Source organism: Sceloporus occidentalis, unplaced genomic scaffold (genome assembly GCF_023333645.1).
Source record: "Sceloporus occidentalis isolate IW3139 unplaced genomic scaffold, rSceOcc1.0.p SCAF_55, whole genome shotgun sequence".
Taxonomy (NCBI): Eukaryota; Metazoa; Chordata; class Lepidosauria; order Squamata; family Phrynosomatidae; genus Sceloporus; species Sceloporus occidentalis.
The window spans coordinates 4,299,047-4,322,378 of NW_028317035.1; positions in this window are offsets into that span (position 1 = coordinate 4,299,047).

The following is a 23,332-nucleotide window of genomic DNA, read 5'->3' on the forward strand; positions in this document are numbered from 1 at the left end:
TAGGAATAAATTGAACTATTAATTTTTTACTTATCCAGAGATAAAACGCCCTCCTAAATTTGTTGTCACTTCAGAGGACAAAACTTTCTTGGCCCAGAAATCAGTGAGAGGAAAAGTAAAGGTTTTGTGTTATTTACTCTGTTTCAATCTGCATATTTTATTAAAAATGATTAGTGGCACTAAATTGTGGCATCCTGTGTATGATGACTTTTTTAGTGTACTGATTACTCCCAATCCCATCACATAAGATTCTATCTTGTATTATCTGCAGATCACTGGTGTCATCTCTATCCAGTATACATCGATGCCGAGGAGTTAAGATTCTGTCTATTTTATTTATTTTCATAAAATGGACACCAATATCCTAAGCACCAGGCCTACGATGGTCTTAATCTGGCCCTGCCTCCAGTGTGCGTCAGCCATCTTAAATCCAGCTTGTACCCACAGTGTGCTCCAGCCTTGTGCAGTTTTATTTGGCTAAACTTGTATTAAATTGTTTGTGGACTGACTTTGTTTCACTGTTTAAGTAATTTAGTATTGATAGAATGACAAATAAAAGTTGATAAAAAAACTGTCCACTCCTTTTTTCATTATGGCCAAATTAACCCTGTATTAATATGCATTATAACGCTTACAAGGCCATATTTTCTCTCAGTGAAAAATGAGTGCGGCCCACACACATACATTTCTGATGAAGTGGCCCACTGAAGAAAAAACTTGGACACCCCTGGTCTAGGGGGAGGCAGCATTTCCTCCTTGGAACCAGGCAACAGGTCATCTGGTTTACTCATAGCAGTCTTTTGAGCCAGACCATCTACATGACCTCACCTTTAAATGGTGGGTCTTCCAAAATCTGGGAACTGTACCTGAGTTATGAATTATGGACTCATCTACAAGAAGGATTCTCTTCTTTGGAACTGTTTTTAATACTTCAACTGATACTCTAACTACATACCACTTCTTTTCCCAGTTAATAAAGGGATGCTTAATAATATGCATAATGCATATGATAGCTGAGAGGTCCCTTTAAATTTGTGCGAGGTCCCATTGTAAATGCACGGCCCTTTCCCTACCCCTTGTGCAGGAGATGTGTTTGACGCCATACTGCCAGCAAGCCCAAGCGCTGGTGTGGTGACAGTTGAAGGGTGGACCTGCAGATTATCCCCTAGGTAGATAGATGAGATCCCACGGGTACAAACTGTTTACATCGTATTTCATGCTTGAGATTGTGATTTAACTAATATTAAATTATGCTGATTTGCATATACATTGTAATTTATGACTCGCTACCTTTATATTTACAATTGCCTATTAAATTACAAATATTTATAGCATTATTGGTGTGCTGCCTGAATATATATAGTTCTGGAAACCCCGTCCGCAGAAGTATAATCACAAGGACTGGATACGGTTTCAAGAGTGGAACTACCATCAGCCACCTCCTCTACATAGATGGCATGAAGCTGTATGCCAAAAACGAACAAGACGTCGACTTGTTGATCCACCTGACACAGATTTACAGTGAAGACATTGGGATGTCATTCAGACTGGAGAAGTGTGGCCAGATTGTACTAAATAGAGAAAAGGTACTTAAGACTGATGGCATGGAACTTCTGGCAGGACACATAGCAGACATACAGACCAGCTACAAGTACCTTGGTATCCAACAGTCACATGGGAACAACGATGAGGAGGCAAGGAAGGCAGCAGCACCCGAGTACCACCAAAGGATAAAGCAGATCTTGAAGAGGCATCTCAATGGGAAGAGCAAGATCCGTGTCATCAACACATACACCCTGGTAGTCATCAGATACCCTGCCGGCATAGTGAGTTGGCCAATGGAGGATATGGAGACTGCTGACATGAAGACCCACAAGCTACTCACAATGTACAGAGATTTCCACCCCAACTGCAACACCCAGAAACTGTTCACCAGCCGGAAAGAAGGCGGACAGGGTCTGTTAAATGTCAAAGACACAGTCCTGGATGAAACCAATAGCATCTGGGAGTACATCAGTAAGGTGGCGCTCAAATATGAGCTGCTGAGAGAACACCTGAACCAGCAACAGAGATGCAAGGAGGAACAAGTGGAGAAAGTTCCCTGGCAAGCAGTGTTCCCTCTAAGCTGTGCGCTTGTGCGCGCGCACATAGCTTTTTTAGAGAGCGCACACGTCCAAAAATTGTGCGCACAATAGTTTTTCCCAAAAAAAGAAAAAAAAATCTTTTTTTTGAAACTTTATGCGGCGCGGATATTGTGCGCACAAAATTTTTGCTCTGTGAAAATTTTTGCACAAGAGAAATTTTCTGCGCACGCCAACTAAGAAAAATTAGATGGAACATTGCTGGCAAGCCAATACATTGCATGGGATCTACCATTGACAAATAGCAGAGGTGGCTGACATTGGGAAATCCTACCAATTGCTGGACAGGCCTGGACTCAAAGACAGCACTGAGGCACTGATAATGGCAACACAAGAGCAGGAACTAAAGCACCAGATCCATAGAGGCAGGCATCTACCGCACCAGGCAGGACCCAAGGTGCAGGCTATGTAGAGAGGCTTCTAAGACACTCCAACGCACAGTGACGGGTGTAAAATGTTTGCAGGGACAGCGTATGCTGAACGACAGAACCAAGTAGCCGACATTGTGTACAGAAATATCTTGTAGAGAGTATGGGCTAAACCCTCCCAAGTCTAAGTGAGAGATGCCACATAGGGTTGTGGAGAATAGCAGGGCTAAGATCCTATGGGACTTCCAAATCCAGACATACAAGCAGGTGCTGGCCAATTAACCCAACATTGTGGAGGTAGACAAGGACCAGAAGACAGCAGTGGTGATACATGTAGCAGTGCCAAGTGACAGCAACATTAGGAAGAAGGAATATGAGAAGCTGGAGAAGTACCAGGGCTTAAAGAAGAACTAGAGAAGGTGTGGAGAGTGAAGGCCAAAGTGGTCCCAGTGGTCATAGGAGCACTTGAGGCTGTGACGCTTAAACTGGGAGAGTGGCTCCATAAGATTCGAGGAACGACATCAGAACACTCTGTCCTGAAGAGTGCAGTCCTAGGAACAGCTAAGATACTGCGCAGAACCCTCAAACAAATAATCATAAGACAAAGATAGATAAATAGATACATACAAATAGGTAAGAAAAAATGGAGATGCGATAAAAAAAGGCTATCCCAAATACCGATCGTATTTAAGCTTCAAGGAGGTATATTATTTTTTCCCACTTTCTAATTTTGGTTAAACTAAACCCATTTAATCTGGTCGCACCCAATTCCATTTTACAGTGGTGTATTGTAGTTACATTTATCTCCTCCCATAGTATTTTGTAGATATAATTTTGTAGATAAAAGAATATGGGTCATTAGGCTTTTATGTAAATTGGAAACTTTTGGCCAGTCCAAGTGAAGTAGGGAGGAATCCGGTGTTAGAGGTAACTTTACCCCAGTTAGTTTCTCAATCTGACAAAGGACCTCTTTCCAGAGAGCCACCATATAGTGGCATGTCCACCAAATATGTATGAAACTTCCGTCATCCTTTCCATATCTCCAGCAATTAGCTTTGCTGTTTTCGTACATTTTTGCTAACTTTACTGGGACAAGATACCATCTATAGCATACTTTATAGAAGTTTTCTCTTATATTTAGACAGTGTATTACACTGTTGACCGATCTTATTGTGTTTATCCATGTATCCCAGGGAATATTCCTATTCAAGTCCTTCTCCCAGGTCTTAATAGCCCTCACTGGCGTATTTTCATAATTAAATTGTATTAAGTTTAGGCACTTAGTAATCATTCCCTTGGTATTTATCATGTTATATATAGAATTTAATAGTACCCATTTCTCTCCATTATTTAATATGTCATATTTTGAAAAAAAGCCTTTAATTCTTAGATAGGAAAATAACTCTTTGGTAGGGAGTGAATATTCCTCCTGTATCTGGGGGAAGGATCTGAATTCCTTATCAAAGTATAGATCCTGGATAGTTAAGATTCCGGCCTGTTTCCACATTGCTAATTTAATATCCTCTATGCTAAACTCTATTACTTCCAATGAAAGAAAATCCGCTATACTATTATGAAGGGCTAACTTCTTCCTAACCCTTCTCCAGGCGCCTAGAATGTCTTTTAACACCAAAGATCCTAATCCTGCCTCATCGCCTAATCACAACTTCTTTCTACTGCTCTAGTGGACCATGGCAATACTGCTAGCCCATCTAGGCCTATAGCTATCTCCTCAATTTGGTACCATACTTCTTCTTTTATTCCACTAATCTGAGCCGCCATCGCGTGTGCTACCATACAGGCCTCTTGATATTCATTTATATTTGTTACTCCAAGGCCCCCATCGTTTACTTTCCTAGATAGAAGTGTCAATCCCAATCTTGGCTTCTTACCTTGCCAGATAAACTTATTAAATGCTGTTTGGATCATTCCTAGCCATGCTTTAGGTATCGCAAGCGGTATAATTTGGAATAAATAAGTCCATTTAGGTAATATGTATGACCTAATTGTGTTAATTCTACCCGTCCAGGTGATTTCCCTTTTTACCCAGAAAATTTGCCTCTATTATTTTCGCCGGATCCTTGGTAATCATAATGCCCAAGTATTCTATACTGTCCTTAGCCCATACAAAGTCAAAATTGGCTTTTATGTATCTTCTATCCATGTGGTTCATGTTACATGCAAGCAAGATGGTTTTGTTAGCATTTAATTTATAGTCTGAATAGTTTGAGTAAACTTCGATTACTCCCATTAACTCCGGTAGTGATGTCTTAGGTTCCTCTAAGAATACCAGGATGTCGTCTGCATATAAACTAATCTTGCTTTCCAATGTTTTTAATCTAAAACCATGTATATCCTGATTCTCTCGGATATCCAAGGCAAGGGGCTCAATCGACAGTATATAGAGCAGCGGTGATAGGGGACATCCCTGTCTCGTGCCGTTCTTAATTTCAAACCATTCTGCATCTATGCCTGGGCCGATCGTCCTAGCAGAAGGGCAGGTGTATAAGGCCATTATTGCATTGTATATGTTCCCAGAAAATCCAAACGCCTGTAATGTATGCCCTAAGAAATCCCATCTGACCCTGTCAAAGGCCTTCTCGGCATCCAAAGACAGGGCCAGAACAGGAGTATTTAGCTGCTGGGATACATCCAAAATATCTATAATTCTTCTAATATTGTTTTTAGATGACCTACCTGGGATAAACCCTGATTGAGCTCGTGAAATTAAATCCGGAATTACTTCTTTTAGCCTTTTTGCTAGTATTGCTGCATATATTTTAATATCCCCATTTAAAAGCGAAATTGGCCTATAATTAGAGAGAATCTCCGGATCTTTGTTAGGTTTTAAAATAGGGACTATATTAGTCCTTAGCATATCCGGGGGGAAATCCCCTTTTCTGTTATCTCATTGAAGGTTTTGGTGAGTTTCGCTGCTAGCAGATCCTTAAATATTTTATAAAATGTATTACTAAAATATTCTTGAGGCTTGTTTTGTTCTTTTCTCGTTATATTATATATAACGTTTTATAGTTTATAGAGTTTTATAGTAATCGTTAAAAGCTGCACCAATTTTCTCAGAAGTGAGGCATAACTCGCTATTTAATCTGATCTTATTGATTCTCTTAGATTGTTTCTTACCTTTTAATTTATTTGACAGCAAAGTATCTGCCCGATTACTATTATAGTACCAGTTAATTCTTAAATAATGTAATTTTTTATTCTTTTCTTCAATAAGAAGCTCATTTATTTTATTTTGAATCTCACCTAGTTGTTTAGTTTTAGTTGGAGTAAGATATATATGTTTTAGAAAAACAAGTGAAATCCATTTCCTCAGGATGGTATATTTGCCATAAATCTAATAATTCATAGTTTCTAAGGATTTTCTTAAATTGAAACGCCTGTGCTTTTACATTTTTATCCGGAGGGTCAGTTCTAGCGGGTTTTTTTATCCAAAGTCGGATCAATTATGCGATTAAAGTTCCCTGCAATTAATAAATTACCTTGTTTTAAACTACATATTTTCTCAAATAGATTCTTAAAAAATTGATTAGAAGGGCCATTAGGTGCATATATATTTACCAAAGTATATATCTCCCCTTGGATCTCAGCTATCAATATTAATACTCTAGCTTCTTCATCAGCCTCTTGATGGATTATTTTTATGTCTTTTTTTTTATTTCCTTTTATTTTCTAGCGAAGAGCAAAACACATGGCTGAACTTCTTGGGGATAAATCTCTTACTGTCTGATTTTTTCCAATGGGTCTCTTGTATAAAGACAATCTGAGCCCTTTTCTTTTTAATATAATCAAATAGTATTGAGCGTTTATTAGGAGAATTTAGGCCCTGGGTATTTACTGAAATAATCTTAACCATAGTCCTTGTTTCTCTGGTTCTTAGGGATTCCTTCTTATCGCATCTCCAGTAACATATAATAGACAATAAAAACTATTTTTATTTTTTAATAAGGGAAAACTATAGAAGTTTTGGAGTGACACAGACACAGGGGTCTAAGCTGGAGTAAGATGGGATAGGTTGGTGGATATATTGTTGGCAGATAGTACCATATTAATAAATTGTACCAGGTTAGGCCAGTTCTGGATGCAGCCTCCTACAATGCGAGGAAAGACAATATGACAAAGTCAGGGTAATTGATGCAGTATATATTTTCAAATGAGTCATGCATGTTGATAACCAGGTTCCTTTTAGAGCCTGATTTGAGGAAGTAAAGACCTTTATTAGTCTTGGTCCTTTGCTTTGCGTGAATTGGACATGAATGATAAACACACACCTTCTAGCATCAGGAAATCACATGCAAAACTGACAGTCAAGAATGAGGTCCTCTGGTACCCTATGGACAACGCAGGATTGACATAATTCTGTAAAGAGACAATTCCTTCTCTGTAGCACACAATGGTTTTACTTGTATTACTGAATTATGAATTTCAAACAATATCTATTTATTGTGTTTTTCTCACAATTCTGCCTCCAGAATCAAAGTTAGTAACAAATTTATCTACGCGTTGATTTATCTCATTTTGCAACTTACAAAAACCTAAAGCTCAACTGAGAACAGATTCCAGAAACCGAGGGCGGTCTGAAGGCAAGAATGATAATCCAAAAGACATAACCCCTCCTTTTGGACAGATTTCTTTGTACCATGCTTAAGTAACTACCTGGCACAATGGCTGAACAAGCTATCAAATAGCATCGCCTGTAAAACTTAATGTAAGCTTTTCAGGCGCTAAAGGTTAAACAAAAGTGACAAATATACATGTTTATGTTTTTTTTTTAATTCAACCCCAACAAAACATTGGAAAAAACTTTGGTTGTCGAAGGGTTAATGAGGTGGGGTTCTGGCATCTTACCAGATACAGAAACAAAGTGTTGTTATCACTGTCTCATACCTGTACAACTACCGGACTAAATCTGCTTCTGCGGATTAGCATGGCATAGACACATTCCAGATTTATGAGTAAGTCAGTGTCCCTCACTTGAAAAACACTTGCTTGGACAAGACACTTGCGGCACTGCCAGTATAATATTTTAGGAGTTTCACAAAATAATTAACTATTAATCAGTATATATATTTGTTTTAATCTCCAACGTTTTTCTAATGGGAGTCTGCTGAGTAGGGCAACAAGTAGGTATGTAATTAGAGTTGGTCAAGAGGGCTGTATCAGCAGCTGGCCTTTTTCTAAAATGACAGCCATTTATTTGATGACAGACTTCCCTCTGAGGAATACTTATATATAATATATTGATCACCTGCGTTCAAACAGTATTACTTACATTAAGAAAAGCACTGATTTTAAGGCATCAGCTCTGTACCTTCTCAGCCTTAAGATGTTCACAACTAGATTAGTTGAATACCTGTGTCAAAAGTTCCCAATGACAATACTACAATAAATAAGCCATCATTTGGTTTCAACTAAAACCAACTAATCCCGTTCCCGAGATCAAAAATACCCTTATTATTACCCCACCCTAAAACATCACTTTTATTAACGTGTTTGTTAAAAGGTATAACCAAAAAAAGATGTTTAAAAACACCAGTGTCACCAGTCCTACCGTAAAAGGTATACGTCACTGTGACATGAGGGCATATGCCCACAGTTGTATAACACTTATAGTATCAAATCATATATACTGTTGATGGCTGCAGTCCTAACAACAAGAATAATAGAATTATGACCAGTGACATGGGCTTATTAAAGACTCAGACAAATAGACCCCCTGACATGTTTCGCTCCTCAGAGCTTCATCAGAGGTCTGGGCTAATGGCCATGGTCCTGCATTGTAAATTACATTTTGAGATTTTTTGAAGGTCACCTCATAGACTTAACTATACACCATGCAGGGCCAGTTCAGCCTATCTTACAAACAAGTAATGTGCTAGCATTGGCTTTGATTAATGTGTTATGAAGTTGGTGAGTTGGAACTACAACTCTTGGCAACTCACCACATTTTTAAATAAACCTCAAATTATATTGTGAACTTTTCCAGTGGATAGTGTAATTAATAAATATTATTATTAATGGGTGATTAGTAAACATCTGATATCTGGATATGAGTAGTTCCCATTTTTGCATACTTAGATCTGAATTTTATTTGCTAGACATCCATATAAATTGTAAACGTTGTAATTAATGATGTTTACCAAAATAAATACCACTAACTCATGATTTGAAAAAGTAAAAAACTTCTGCTTTTGGAACTGATTAGAACCTCAGTGAAAATTAATACCCAGATATCAGAATCATAAATGAATTATTAATGGTATATAATGATAATGGAATTTGGAAAATATGTTTATACACTTAATTATAAATCATTTAAGCTTACAGTTGGCAGAAAAAAAAACTAACTATAACAATATTTCAATTTTTCTAGTTAATGTTTAAATTAACATTTAGGAGCTGTACTTATTCTGCACTTAAGGGAAATAAAATCAATTTATCAACTGATTTCCTAATATTTTCTTTTCACTTTTTGCACTGCTTTTAAGTTAAATGCAACATACTTGAGGTCATAATATAATCAGGCCCCCTTGATTTAAAAAATGTTTTAACCAACACCAACAAAACTGACAAAAGTAAATTTTGATAGCCCTGTCAGCTGCAACGCATAAGTGTTTAACCCTTTGTTAGCCAAGCCACATATTCACCCCACTGACCGCATTCTAATTCACTAAGATGGATCAGACAAGCCAGCTCACATCTGTCTCATCCCACTTCGAAGGATAATGACCCAACTTCTCTCATCCCCATCTTGTTAAAGTGCCCATCCCGCAGAAGGACCCATACGTGATGTCTGTGTTGGGACCAAGGGGTGGTCTGATCACAATGCCTTCTTTTGGGAGCTGTAGAGAGAGGAGAAGATGAATTGCAACTGTATTCACAGCCAAGGAAGGGAGGGGGCTTAGTTGACTCTTTTTTTCTCTACCGCTCTCTCTTTCTTTACCTGGAGTTTAATTCTTGGGAAACCTTTGGAGTTCTCAATGTGGTCTATTGTCCCAGGGCGTATTTAGGAAATTTCAGAATCAGATCAAGGCAGAAAAGGAAGCAAAGTGGTGGGAGGTGGAGGCAGGAACAAAAAGAGGGCTGTTCTGTTCTCCCCACTACCCCCTCCATTCTCTATCCCACCCCCCTCTCTTCTTATCAGTTTCTCCTATCTTCTGGATAGAGCCCTGCTGTACCATTCATAATCACGTTTCCAGTGTAGCCAATCCCGAGACTCTGCTTGATTCCCCCCTCCCTATTTGCCACTGTTTATAAATGAGCCAGTTGCAATCTGAAAGGAGAATGTTTGCTTACTTTTCTTCTTTCCCTCTATTTCAAGTACCTCCACTTCAGTTACCTCTAGCACACCTACAGACCTGTTGGTGAGATCACACACTCGGATACCAGACAACCAGGTAAGGAGAAAGCAGGTACCCTCTTACCTAAGGTTACACCTAAATCTTCTCATATCTACAATCAACTATTCTGCAGCTTCCAGAAATATATTCTTATTCTAGATTGTTGCTATTATTCTAAATAATGTCATTATATTTTCTTTTGCTACACTTTATACAACCACTGTGGAAAAGTACATCCTTATTCATTTTAGATCAGACTAATGTATATGTTTGTGTAATTTATTCAGAACCCTTAAGATTTTAAAAACACTTGATACAAAACGTATACAAATTAGAAGCTACACCTGACATTAATTTAGTTATCCAAAAGAGTACAACACATTAACATAAAAAAAGTGCAAGTTCTGATTGCTCCGTTGTACATTCCATATATATTAAATAATTTAAATGACACCACTATGTTTGTTCATGTGAATTCTACTGATGTTTTCTGTCTAATATTTCCAATTTATCGAATGTTGCTAGATGCACAATGGAAGTTTTAGTGAAGTAGAAGTGGTGGATAAGTGGTAGGTGTTAATATCCATGCTCTCTGTAGAGCTATGTCATGATTGATTTCTTTTTGCATCACTAATAACTGCATAAAAATAGAATTTAGATTACAGCGGGAACAAAGGCAATTATTTTTAACTGCGATGAGATGTTGTATGATCCAGTTTAGCTATTTCAGTGCAATATGCTTAAACAGGAGATTGATTAAATGTCTGGTTTTTTACTAAGTTACTATATTTCACTTTTGACATACAGAAGGCACCAAGCTATCATGTTTACCTAGGTCAAAGTCATCGGGTACAAGTGCTGCTAATCATACATTTAGAGGTCCTGGCAGGGAACCTTTAGCCGAACGCAGACACTGGGGCTACTAGCTATTTGGCCACTAATACATTCACCTAAAGCAAATATCTGCTCCCCTTTAAGCACAGGATATATATGTCTAACATATTACCCAATACACTAGGACACCCATTTCATCTCCTCATACAAGATCAGAACACACTCCTCTTAACTCACTCTAATGAATATATAGGACAAATGCCTCTCACCACGTCTTAATAAGTAGACATAGAGGACAAATACCTCTGTGACCCTCCTAATAAAGAATGATCCAGGATACACAGTGACAACGATGTGTGCAACCACCAAACTGCATGCATTAATATTTCTGCCTCTTCTCACACAGACTCCTACCTGTACACATACCTGTATTTTAGAAGAAGGTAAGTTATCAGGACAAATGCATCTCAATTCATCCTAATACAAAAACTTTTGTAAGCAACCACCACCTCTTCTAAATACACAGATATCTGGGACATAACATCTCCTTGTCCTTATACAGAAGCATCTCCTATATTTTTGTAATACTCAGGTATCCAAAGGCATAGTTCAATCCCTCTAATACAGAGACATCCATCACCGTCTCCATCCAACTTCTACCATTGCAGAGACAGGTGCAGATAAGGTTAACCTACAGTGAAAGTAGAATAGAGATGTTTATCATTTACTAACTAAACCTGTAACATTACCTAGACCAGCAAGTAGTGGGTTAGTGCACATTTTCATCAGGAAGGACTGTCAAAGTGACTTCTAAACACTACTGAATCTTATCAAAGAGCAAAACACTCACATTACTGTGGAAAATCTGATAGGCCAGATATGATGTTGACTGGCAATGTTAACTCCTTCCAGGTCTTACTAAGGGACGAAACGAGGTCATTTCACAATATCACCAGAATAAAAAAATACACATTACCATATTAGTGTTTGTTCTAAGTTCTGCAACCTGAAATAGGTAGTTCTGTATACAATTAAGGTTATTGTAAATATTAATGCAGCGTTTGGTTTGCCAGATATACATATTTCATCATATTTTATATTCAGTGGTATTCCTATTGCATATCTAGCATTGAACAGGTTAACTTGCCACAGTTTGAGGTGCTAAATACCTATATAAAATATCTAGACTGTGAAAGATTATATTTGCCATAGCTGGGTCCTTAGAAAGCATATGAATCTAAAGAGGTTAGCCATGTAGGATCTTGGAATGCATCCAGAAGAAAATTCATATACCCTTATATACATAAGACCTGCAGCTTCATAGTAGTGTTTGCTAAAATGACATATTTACCAAAGTACCTGCTGTATATGTGACCCACAGCCTATACACAGCAAGTTAGGACTGTCACCTTTCGGCCCTGGGAGCCAGAGCAGCTGAGTGGTCCCCTGGCCCTTCCACCCCCCAGTAGCATCCACACTAGCACATACACTCACATTTACTATAACACATTCATTAACAAACACATGCAAAACAGACAATAAAACATAGTCTCTCCTCTATCACATCTCATTCTTCACTCCTCTATCACACCTACTGTAACTCCTCCACCACACATCACACCTTTATCTTACTTAGGTTGTTCCTTATAGATGCTTGATGAATTTTGGATCGGCCTGCCCCTGATATACACTATGATGCAAACGTGGGGGCGAGGGAATGTGCATCTTCAGGGGAGGCCTGGCATCTTCCGGTTTTGTTGGACATGGCTTTACACCCCGCCTTAACACACAAACACTTACTCAAAGATAAACACACACATAGACACAGACTAACACACATACACACAGCTAATACACACTTACTCTAACACTAACACATCCACAATTGCTCATCTTCCACGGCGCCTCAGCCTGCCTGTAGAGCAGCCTGCAGATGATGCACCAATACCACAGAATCACTTAACATTGTATTAAGTGATCCCTGCCTCCACAAGCATGGCAAATTAGGTTGCCATGTGGCGCAAGCAATGTAGTGTTCCTTTTTATTACTCCAGTTTTGGTATTTTGTACTGTAGTTACTTTTTATAAGAAAGCCTCTTAGTGCTCAAGATCTTGATTATTGGTTTTGGGCAAGACTTGCCCCCCTTTCTCCTCTAAATGTTGTTCTGCTGAATCTGTGCATTATATTATGAAATATCTTTATATTTGAGTGACACTAAATGGAAAACAAAATTACCTAAAATTTGGCAAAATAGGACTTAATTATTACTTATTAAATATTTTAACCATTTCTCAACTTCAGGGATCAATGACAACTGGAGACAGATTAGTTTTTCACAAGCAACTTGTTATGTGCCCCCTACGTGTTGGAACTCTATAGGAATTTATACACTAAGGCATGAGTTAGATAGTTTGCAAAAGAGTTGTGGTTTCAGCATTCAAAGTTGATTATACTTTATGAAGGCTTATCGGGCAATGTTTCTCCTACAAGAAGGGCTGAGTCTGCATGGACAATGATGTTTAGCCTACTGAACTATGCAGGGCCACCTCAGTCCTTTTTGAAGCAAGATCATGCCATTTTGCCCTTCACAATGCTTTATGAGACTAGTAACATCAAACTTTCCCATAAACTAACCAGGAAATTATTTGGCAAAGGACTAGGGTGGCAGGTCCAGTATGATGGCAGCCCCTCTGCTGCATAACAGGAAGCCAATCGCCATCTTGTGTGATTAAGTTCCCTGTCGTGCCACTGCTTAATGGGCTTGTTTAAAAGGGAGATCAAACTATTAACACTATGGAGTAATGTGCCGAGTTAGCACAGCCTCCATGGTTCATTTACACCTGGCGTACGGATGGGACGACTGGTAGGGGGAAAAAAGTCTATGGTAGCTAAAACAAGAATTGATAAGTTATTTTACTATATAACTTGCCTTACAATAGTTATACTAAAATATATTTATTTCAAGTGCTAAGAAAAACACATATAATAACTCTTATTTATAAATGCTTAAAACTTTACTGGAAAACAATAATTTAAATCTGGTAAAAAAAAAAAAACAACAAAAAAAAAAACTTTCTTTCCTTCTTATGTTGCATTAGCAAAATGTCCCTGCCTGATGACAGAACTAATATTGTGAAGATGTCGACAACAACGCTTTTTGTTGTACACATCTCAGTTCAAATATTAAAAAATTATATTATAGTAGAAAAGGCTTTTAGCTGAAGGTATTTTGGATCTCTAAATGGTTACAGATTATTATTCTTGGACAAGCAGCTTTTAGATACCTGAAGCAATCTTAGAGTATTCTAAGTGTAAAAAAAGGACAATGTCATGAAGTTGAGTGAGGTTATGACAAGAGGGCACTTATGTTATATTGGGAAACATTTCAATAATCCAGAAATAGGCGCCGCTCCCTTTGGAAGGGAACACAGGGAAGTACCCCAAACAAAAAACGTAATGCAACAAGCTTCTGTCTACAAAGGCAAATTGAAGCTTCTAGCACAGACTCAAGCTTCAGAGGACATTTCAGACAGTAATGTGCCCTACAAAGCTAAACTTATTGAATTATGAGCTATCACTGAGTTGAATTCGTGCATTCCGTTATTTGAGGGTTTTTTATGATAATGTAGTGAATACATTGGAGAAAGGTTTAACACATTGTTAGCACCATGGTGACTTTTGTAAACTCAGAGTACCTCTGGCACCGAGATGGTTAATGTAGGTTATTTCTGCAGACATCCAAATGACTGTGACAGACATCTGTTTTATTGAAACCTAGAATTTGATTGCAGATACAAACCATTCGGCCAACCCAGTCTACCCATTTGTCCTGCTTAAAAGACTCTAAATCTTAATGGGTCCTTTGTCTTGTCTTAGGTTCAGGAGCCAAATCATATAAGTGTTAAAATTCCCTTACTGTATGAATTTCTACGACTTCTGCTAGAATGCCATTTTACTTATCTGCCTCCTTCTTGGTATAGAAGATATATAAAAAAAAGGTCTATATGAAAATCCATAAAAGATACAGGAATTTAGTAAGTTGTGAAGTCTGTCTTTACTAATTAGAATCTGGATCTACAAAGTTGCTTTAGAACATGTTATTGTGTTATTTTCTGTTGAAATCAATAGGTATACGGAGACTTTCTAGAAATGAACATATTTTTTTGTAGGTTTCTTCCTATTTTTTTAAAAGCACATAGGGCTCTCATGCTTTGTTCTTTTAGAGGCCACTCAGAGTTTGGTGAAATATGTCCATCTTTTCCAGACAAACCCAATTATTGCAAACAGTCTAACTCCCTTTTCATCTTGTAACGATTGGAGTGCTAAACGTTTCTTATCTACTTCCATGATTATTCCTGCTCTGCTTGCAAAGGGTTCGGATTTCGGGCCCGGGCTATTCAATCATTGTAAGCAATATCCCACTCCCTGAGCTTTGCTGATAGTACATGGTGTAGGACTGTTTGATCTATGTTGCCTTCCTTCATCACCTTCTACTCTTTATGTGTACACGTCCCCAGGTGACAGTTTCTGTGTGCACAATTACATCACAAGACCACAATCATTTCCTCTGGCAGCACGAAAAAGAAGGACAAAACAGAGAGATACTGCCAACGGTGTTTAAGACAAACTAACACACCAGTGTACAACATATATCTATTTATACAGTATGTACATATATGTACACATGCGCTGGAAATATCTATTTGGCATTAAGTCACTTGTCACAAATTCATAAACTGTACGTCTCCCTACAAAATAGCTTACAACTGACTCACAGTGCATACTTTTTCTATTACTGCATAAAGTATCACTTAGCCCAGACTTACAGTCAGTAAACACTTAAATATGTTTAAATACAGCTATTTCAAACAGTTAATATTTTTGTATTGGGGCACAATACATACGTTGGCATGTCAGTACTCCGATCTAGGTGTATGATCTAAGTTAAGCTGGCCAGGTTTTTAAAATGAAATCCAGGGGGTATTTCTTTTTTAAACTGGCAAATAGTAAAAAATATTTTAGAAGCATATTTTCTTCAAAGTATACATACATTGCATTTGGTATGTGTTTATGGAGTGATTGTGTGATATATTTACATGTTTTCCATGAGATAAAAGAAAAATACTTCTTAGAATCTTTTTGGCTGATCCGAGGATGTCTGGCCACCCTAATCTAAGTTTATTACATTAATCTAAACAGGGGTTCACTTTAGAACAGTTGTTTTATTGGTTGCTTTTTACTATTTATTGTTTTAGGTTTGAGGCTACTTTGCTTAATGTGAATTTGCTTTTATCAACACAAACACTTCCCCTTAGAAAGAAAGTATATATTAAGTGACTTGCTAATGGTGGCAATCAGCTCGTCCAATACTTTCCAGGACATTCTTAATAAAGGCATCACTATTCACACAGGCATTTTAACTGTGATAGTGACAGAAGTACCAATTGGGATCCTCTGACATCATTAAATAAGAACAGAATATGAAGGCAGAAGCAATTCACCTGCTGATTGTTGTAAAAATAGACATGGAAGAGAGATTCTTCAAAAGGGGTAGTATTAGGATTGTATTAATATGAGTCAAAATGTCTATTTATGTGGATTGTGTTGGATTTATCTCTGTGGAATATCTATAATCTAAATAGTACCTTGCTATTATTATATGTTATATTATAATGTGTGTATATATATTTATATATATATATATATATACAGTATATTCTCAAGCACTGGAGGGTTAAGGTACTTTACCTTTGTTTGGGAGTAAAACTAGGAGATTAGGGAATTCTACGTCAGATTACTGCATGGAGTTGTGACGTGATTCAGCAAATTAATCCTTGGCTGGACTTGGTTTTGATAACTTGTCAGAACAGGAATAAACCTGCATACCGAGGGTCTGATGTGGCAAATCCCTCTGTCCCAAAACTATTAGTGATGTAATTTTAACTATTTAGGCCTGGAATGGAAAAGAAATACAGCCACAAATCGAACAGACACAAAGGCTGACAAATAAGCAGAAAGACATTCGGAAAGATATGCTTATGTTCTGACCACATGCTAATTTTCTGATGTATATTAAATATGCAAAATGACAGCATTAACTAAAACCAGAGTAACATCCCTTTGGATAATGGCATTTGGTAATTCTGCCATGGTTCCTGGTGTCTTCGTTCATAATGTCTCTTTTCCATCAATGAGCGGCCTTTGGGTGAGGCTTTTCCTCACCCAAAGTATTATGTACATGACCAAGGCCCTAATAAAGTTTTAGGGCTTTACAGCAGGAAGAATGGGCAGAATAGATGGGCAAAATGGTTGTAATCTGTAGTCAAATTCTGGTTGTAACCTCCACAACCAGTATGTATTAACTTGTAATTACCCCTAGCTTACATCCACTAGGAAAGCCTAAAGACTTGTTTTCCCCAGGAATCCCATAGTGCAAAGGATTCTGGGTATGTATAAGCAAATCTGTTTATTTTAAATACACATGTAGAAAGAAAGGGTGCAAATTTATGGAGAAAAAAAATGATGCTTCGGAACTGGGAAATAAAATATGCAACTAGATGGATTAGGTGACTTTTGGCACATTTACTTATATAGATACGTATTTTAGAATATCTGACAGAATTGACAGAATAAAAAGAGACAGACAATCTTAAAACTTTGTGGCAGGGCCGGATTGGCGACGGCAAGGAGGTCCTGGTGCTTGAAGGCTGGTGGCCACCCGATGACGTAGGTGCACCCGACAGCCTGATATGAGCGGCCGCATGCTATGTTTTAATGCTCAGGTAGCGTGCGGCAGGGCATATTCAACCCCTAGCTGTATGCTGCAACGTCCGTCAGATTCAGCGAATGTGTAGTTTAGGTTATGAATGCCGAATAGCTTTCCTACCCCCGTTGTCTTTCACCCATAATACCTTCATATCCCACCTTCCCTTCCCCCTCTAGAGGGCAGGAAACATTGCTTTTTTTATTAGTTTATTTAGTCTTTCTTAATGGGCCACCTGAATAATAAGGGCTGGAGAAACATGCCACCTCACTCACCTGATGTTGCATAACCATGTGCAATTACACTAATGTGCAGGGTCACACGCCTGCACCTCTCAGCATTTCAAAAGAAAAAATGAGCCACTAGGTATTTAACACTGAGTCGGGTATTTTGGAGACACTCGCGTTGGGGGGGCCCACTGGACGGGAGCCCCCAGCAATGTGGAGACCCTCGTTACTCCAGCGCTACTCAATTAATGTACAGAACATTAACTACTGAACACTTGCTAAAGATACATTGAACCTAGAAAAATGATTCAATATTCTCAAGCAGAGAATACTGTAGGTTAATGGTTAAAGCTTCATAGCAGTAAATTACCGAGCCTCCTGCACTGAATGGGTTACTATAGAAGGTTGCATTGCAGTAAATGGATTAAATGTTACTGATCCCAAGGCCCTGGATATGTTACTGTACAGCTGCATTTTGAGCCCGTACATGTAGGGGCTTTGTCATTAAGGGGTTAAGGCTGTGATTATGCTATAAAATTCGGTTGGTGTCTATAATTTCATGCATATTTTTTTTTACACACCTATGGTGTGCCAGCTAGACACACGTCCGTAGGCAGTACGGCAACAACACCGACCTCCATTGATTTTAAAATCAACTAGGCCATGATCACCGCTGCCTGCAGTGCCCAAAAATCATGACTGTCCCAAGAAAACTATGACTGTTGGTAGGCAGGTTGTTTACCATTACTAAATTGCTGGATTATTATTACCCTCTGTGGATGGCTTGTGACATGGAGTGTTTAGCATAACTTTGGATTCTTCTATATTAAACATGAAAACGAACGAGCGTTCTCGTTGTTCAAACCGAATAACGAACAAACAAATATGGCGGCAAAGACGCACAACACAAAGAATCTTCGTTTCTGTCTGAGCAACCTGACCTGGGAGGAACAGGGATTTTAGTCCCCCTGGCAAAAGGCAGGGCAAGGGACACCTTGGAGGAACTTGGCCCGGAGAGACCAGTGGCTTTGGTGCCGGGATTTAAAAGGTCCGTAAGGCGACTCTATTGGCCAAAGGGCTGGTCTGGCATCAACCAATCCTATATATTCCCGTATTAACCCCTGCTATAATGTGGAAGATTTAGGCTAGAAAACCTGCAGAAAACGAGGAGAAAAATGAATACAAAGAACGTGTATACTAATATTCATCCAGAAGGAACAAAGGAATAGTGAATAGTCCGAATAGTAGAATATGAAAAAAAATTTCCCCCGAAGACGAACACAAAGACTTTGCCAGCGGCCAAGTCTAATATATACCGCCAAATCCCTGGTATAATATACACAATTTACAATTTTTTTTATGAGTACTGAATAGGTAGTACATATTATACCCTAGTAAGTGAAAACATGGATGCCGACAAAGCTCTCTAAATTTGGCGTTCCTTCAGTCTCAGCATGTTGACTGGGAAATTATTATATTATTATTATATTATTTCCTGGCGCTCAGACACAGGCAGCATGTGAGGACTGTGAGGGAGAAAAGACCTATCTCCACCTCCTGGACCACAAGGAGTGAGCCTCCTCTTGAGCTTATAGGTAGGTAAGCTGAGAGGGGCTCCTAAATATAGATGGGTGCATCCTTGAGAATACAGCTGAAGCTAGAGTTATAGGTACATATTATATGCAAGTACTTAATTTTTGCCTTCAAATTTGAGTGTAAAGGGTTCAAGCAATCCTCTTTGGCTATATAAAAGGTTTGGAGGTATGCACTATAAGAATATTATTTAACATTATTCAGCATCTATTGTTTAAAGCTTAAATGGGGAGTGTACTTAGGTATAGATGTTGGGATTTATGCCATGACTTCCAGTTCATTAATATGTGGTAAACTTTACCTCTAAAAGTATTCTGGAGTACCACTCGAAATCAAAGTATCTCTGTTTGGTTTTTTTGTTTTTTCACAGGAAGGAGTAACTAAAATGTAATTTTTCATCTGGTGTTTGCCACCTGCTAGCATATAATCCTAAAATCTCACACCATAATTCTATTACTCCAAAGGTAAACATGTACGTCACATAAATAAAGAAATTTAAAAATATGCATTTTGAACTGAACTAAGCAAGAGGTCTAATTAAGACAATTAGACTGGATATATATATAAGAGATTAGTGGTTAATGGTGATTAGTGACATGGTTTAACAATGTATCCTGGATTTTTTGTTATGCAAATAAGGTATTTGTTGGGGAAAGCTTTTTGCCAAGCTGATTATTCAGTTTAATCTCTAGTTATTAAAGAGACACTTGCAGGCGATAAAGTTCATGTACCCTCCAGTTGAAGAAAAGTCCCCTATGGTCCCAAAAGCTCATGCAATTAAACATCTTTTGTTGGCCCCGTATATTGTTTTACTTCTTGCTAATTAAAAGAATTAGTTACATATTTTGTTTTATTTGTGTATATATATAATAGCCATGTCTTTATTGCATAACTGTGGAATTTGTAGAATATGTTGTAGAATAAATTGTATGGGGTAGAAATGTAGAGTCTTCTAATGGAAATATTACATATCCTTTTTTAGCATCAGAATATATACTAAACTATGTTGTAATCAATTTTCCAGTCTCTGTAATATAGCAGTGTTAATTTAGTTCCAATTCTATTGGTTTCTTATTATCACTGTCTTTATCGTATATATTTATATATATATAGTAGATAGGCTACATATATATATATATATATATATATATATATATATATAGTGTGTATATTATACAGCACTCTGTGGAGTATGCAATATCTTGTGTGTTGCTCTGAGATCAGCCTGGGACAGTCAAGAGCCTCACGTTTTCACTTCTATTGTCTCCTCTTTACATGATGACTCTATCTGTTTGCATTACTTGGAATTTAATTTGCTTTTTTTTCCTGTTTGCTCATAATGTTTATTTTTATAATTTGCCCTTCTGTTGATACCCTCAGTACAACATATACACAGTGATCACAAAGGAAGAATGCATTGGGAAAAAACAAATTTTAGTTTATATTAGGGAGTTTGTTGTATCGTTGAGATCAATATAGTCTCATTTAAAGTTTTAGAATTTATAAAAGTTTTACCGATCTGATATTCTTGTTTGTGGAGATACATTTTGTTCTGGAACCACAGTGATATATTGATTTTTGGTATTACCCATGGACATATAAATATTCTAGAATTCTTGATCTATGAACATGTAATTAATTTATTATCTATCTAGCACATTAATCCTCTTCATAAACAGGACAAAGAAACTTATGTTAAGATTTGTGGCTCACAAGAACTTTTATTTTTAGTGACTCTCACACATGAATTACTTACTGTAGGGTACACATGCTTAAATATAAAAATAATGATATAGAAAGATAGAATTTGTTGTTAGATAACTATTTAATCTAGTCTGCTCATTTTTCCTGATGTAAAGACTTAGAACGTAATCAGTCCTTGGTCTCGATCTAAGTGTTGTGATAGCTTTATGTCTATGCCAAGGAAGTTTAAATTCCATTAAATTTTTTTATATATATATATATATATATATATATATACAGTGAAGTTTTAGTAGTCCTCATTTAAGCTCTCTCCAATATCCTTCTGGACCTCAATAGTCTGGATGAAGTCTGATCGAGATGTGTAAAGCGGTAGAACCCCCTGACTCTTCCTGCTACTAATGGTTTTAGCTGTAAAACCCAGCACCCTGCTTGTCTTTTCTGGCACTTTATTTTATTATCTGCTTACCTTTAAGTCCTCAAAAAGAATTACCGTATTTGCCCGATTATAAGACAAGGTTTTTCCAGAGCAAATGCTCTGAAAAATACCCCTCGTCTTATAATCGGGGTCGTCTTATAATCAGACCTCAAATAGGTCTGACTATGAGACTAAGATCCAGATCCCCCGCAGCGATGCAGGGGACCTGGATCTTCCACCTGTGTTATGCCCCCCCCAAACTTACCGGTGCTTCTGAGTCCACGGTGCTTAGTCCGGGCAGTGTGTAGGGCTCTACGGGAATCGCGTAGCGCTCTACACGCTGCCTGGACTAAGCACCGGGGACTCAGATGCAGGGGACCTGGATCCTCCTGTGTTATGCCCCCCGCCAACTTACCGGTGCTTCTGAGTCCCCGGTGCTTAGTCCGGGCAGCGTGTAGAGCTCTACGCGATTCACGTAGACAACTTCCGCTCAAGCGCGTAGAGCTCTACATGCTGCCCGGACTAAGCACCACCGGTAAGTTTGGAGGAGGGAGAGGGAGTGTTAAATGGACGGGGGGGGGGGGGCATAAGGCATTTCTGGAGGCAGAGTGCTCTGTGAAATGCCTTTTAACCCCCTTAATGCCACTCTGCCTCCAGAAATGCCTTTTAACCCTCTATGCGCCACTCTGCCTCCTGAAATGCCTTATACCTCCCTATATGCCACTCTGCCCCATAATATGCCTTTTAACCCCCTAAATGCCAGAGTGGCATATAGGGGTATAAGGCAATCCTGGAGGCAGAGTGGCACATAGGGGGGTCAAAAGGCATATCATGGGGCACAGTGGCATATAGAGGGTTAAAAGGCGTATCATGGGGCACAGTGGCATTTAGAGGGTATAAGGCATTTCTGGGGCAGAGTGGCAAGCCTGGGGCAGATGTGCATAACTGGGGGGGCAGGTTGAAAAAAAAGAAATAAAAACAAAAACAACATATTTTTCTCAATCATAGCTTTTATTAACAAACAATAGTTCACATAGTTTACATGAATTAACATTTACTGGTAAAACTTTTTTCCTATAGGGTCTTCTTATATTCAGGCTTTTTCTTTTTTTCATTAATTAATATTCAGATTTTGGGGGGTCGTCTTATAATCGAGCAAATACGGTACTTCCAAATCCCTCTCAGATATTCTTCTATTTTACTTAAATTTGGATCCCAATGCCGATCCCTGAGGTAGCCCGCTTTAAGTTTTATTCAGATCTATCTTTAATAATATAATTTGGGACAGAACCAACGTCTGGCAGGGCAGCTATTTTTGGCTTTTGTTAACAGCCCTTGAAAACAAGGTGCAGAAAGGCTGGAGAGACACTGAGCTGTCAGACAGAGCCAGATAAAAGAGAAGCAGGTACCAGGAGATAATCATTTTATGTTTGACTGTGACAAGTATATGGCACTCAGCCTGCTTGACGCAAGGTGCAATTTGTATGGAAGTACACTAAGGCATTGTGTTAAAAGGATGAGAGCCAAACACAAGGAACTATTTCTAATGCTACTGAAACTGGATATATTAGCTATCACACCAACCCTCGGGTATCTCTCTGTTAACCAAAGGGCATCATTTCTGCTCTCAGCTAAACTTACTGCTTCTACTGGGGTATTATAACGCTTTTTCTCCATCCATCCGTCCATTAGCCCAACGATTCTACTGATGATCTCCATGGAAACTCAAGTGTTGTTGGACTATGTTTAAATGTTTTATTAGTACTTGAGTTGGGATTTCAACACTAGAAGAAAAGTACCAGTGAAAATGTGTGAGATAAGAGGTCCAAACCATACCATTTGCCCATTTACCCCAACATTCTGATTCGGAATAAATACCCTGTAAGTTAGTCTTCCTTCTAATGTTATAAGGCTTCATTGAAGAA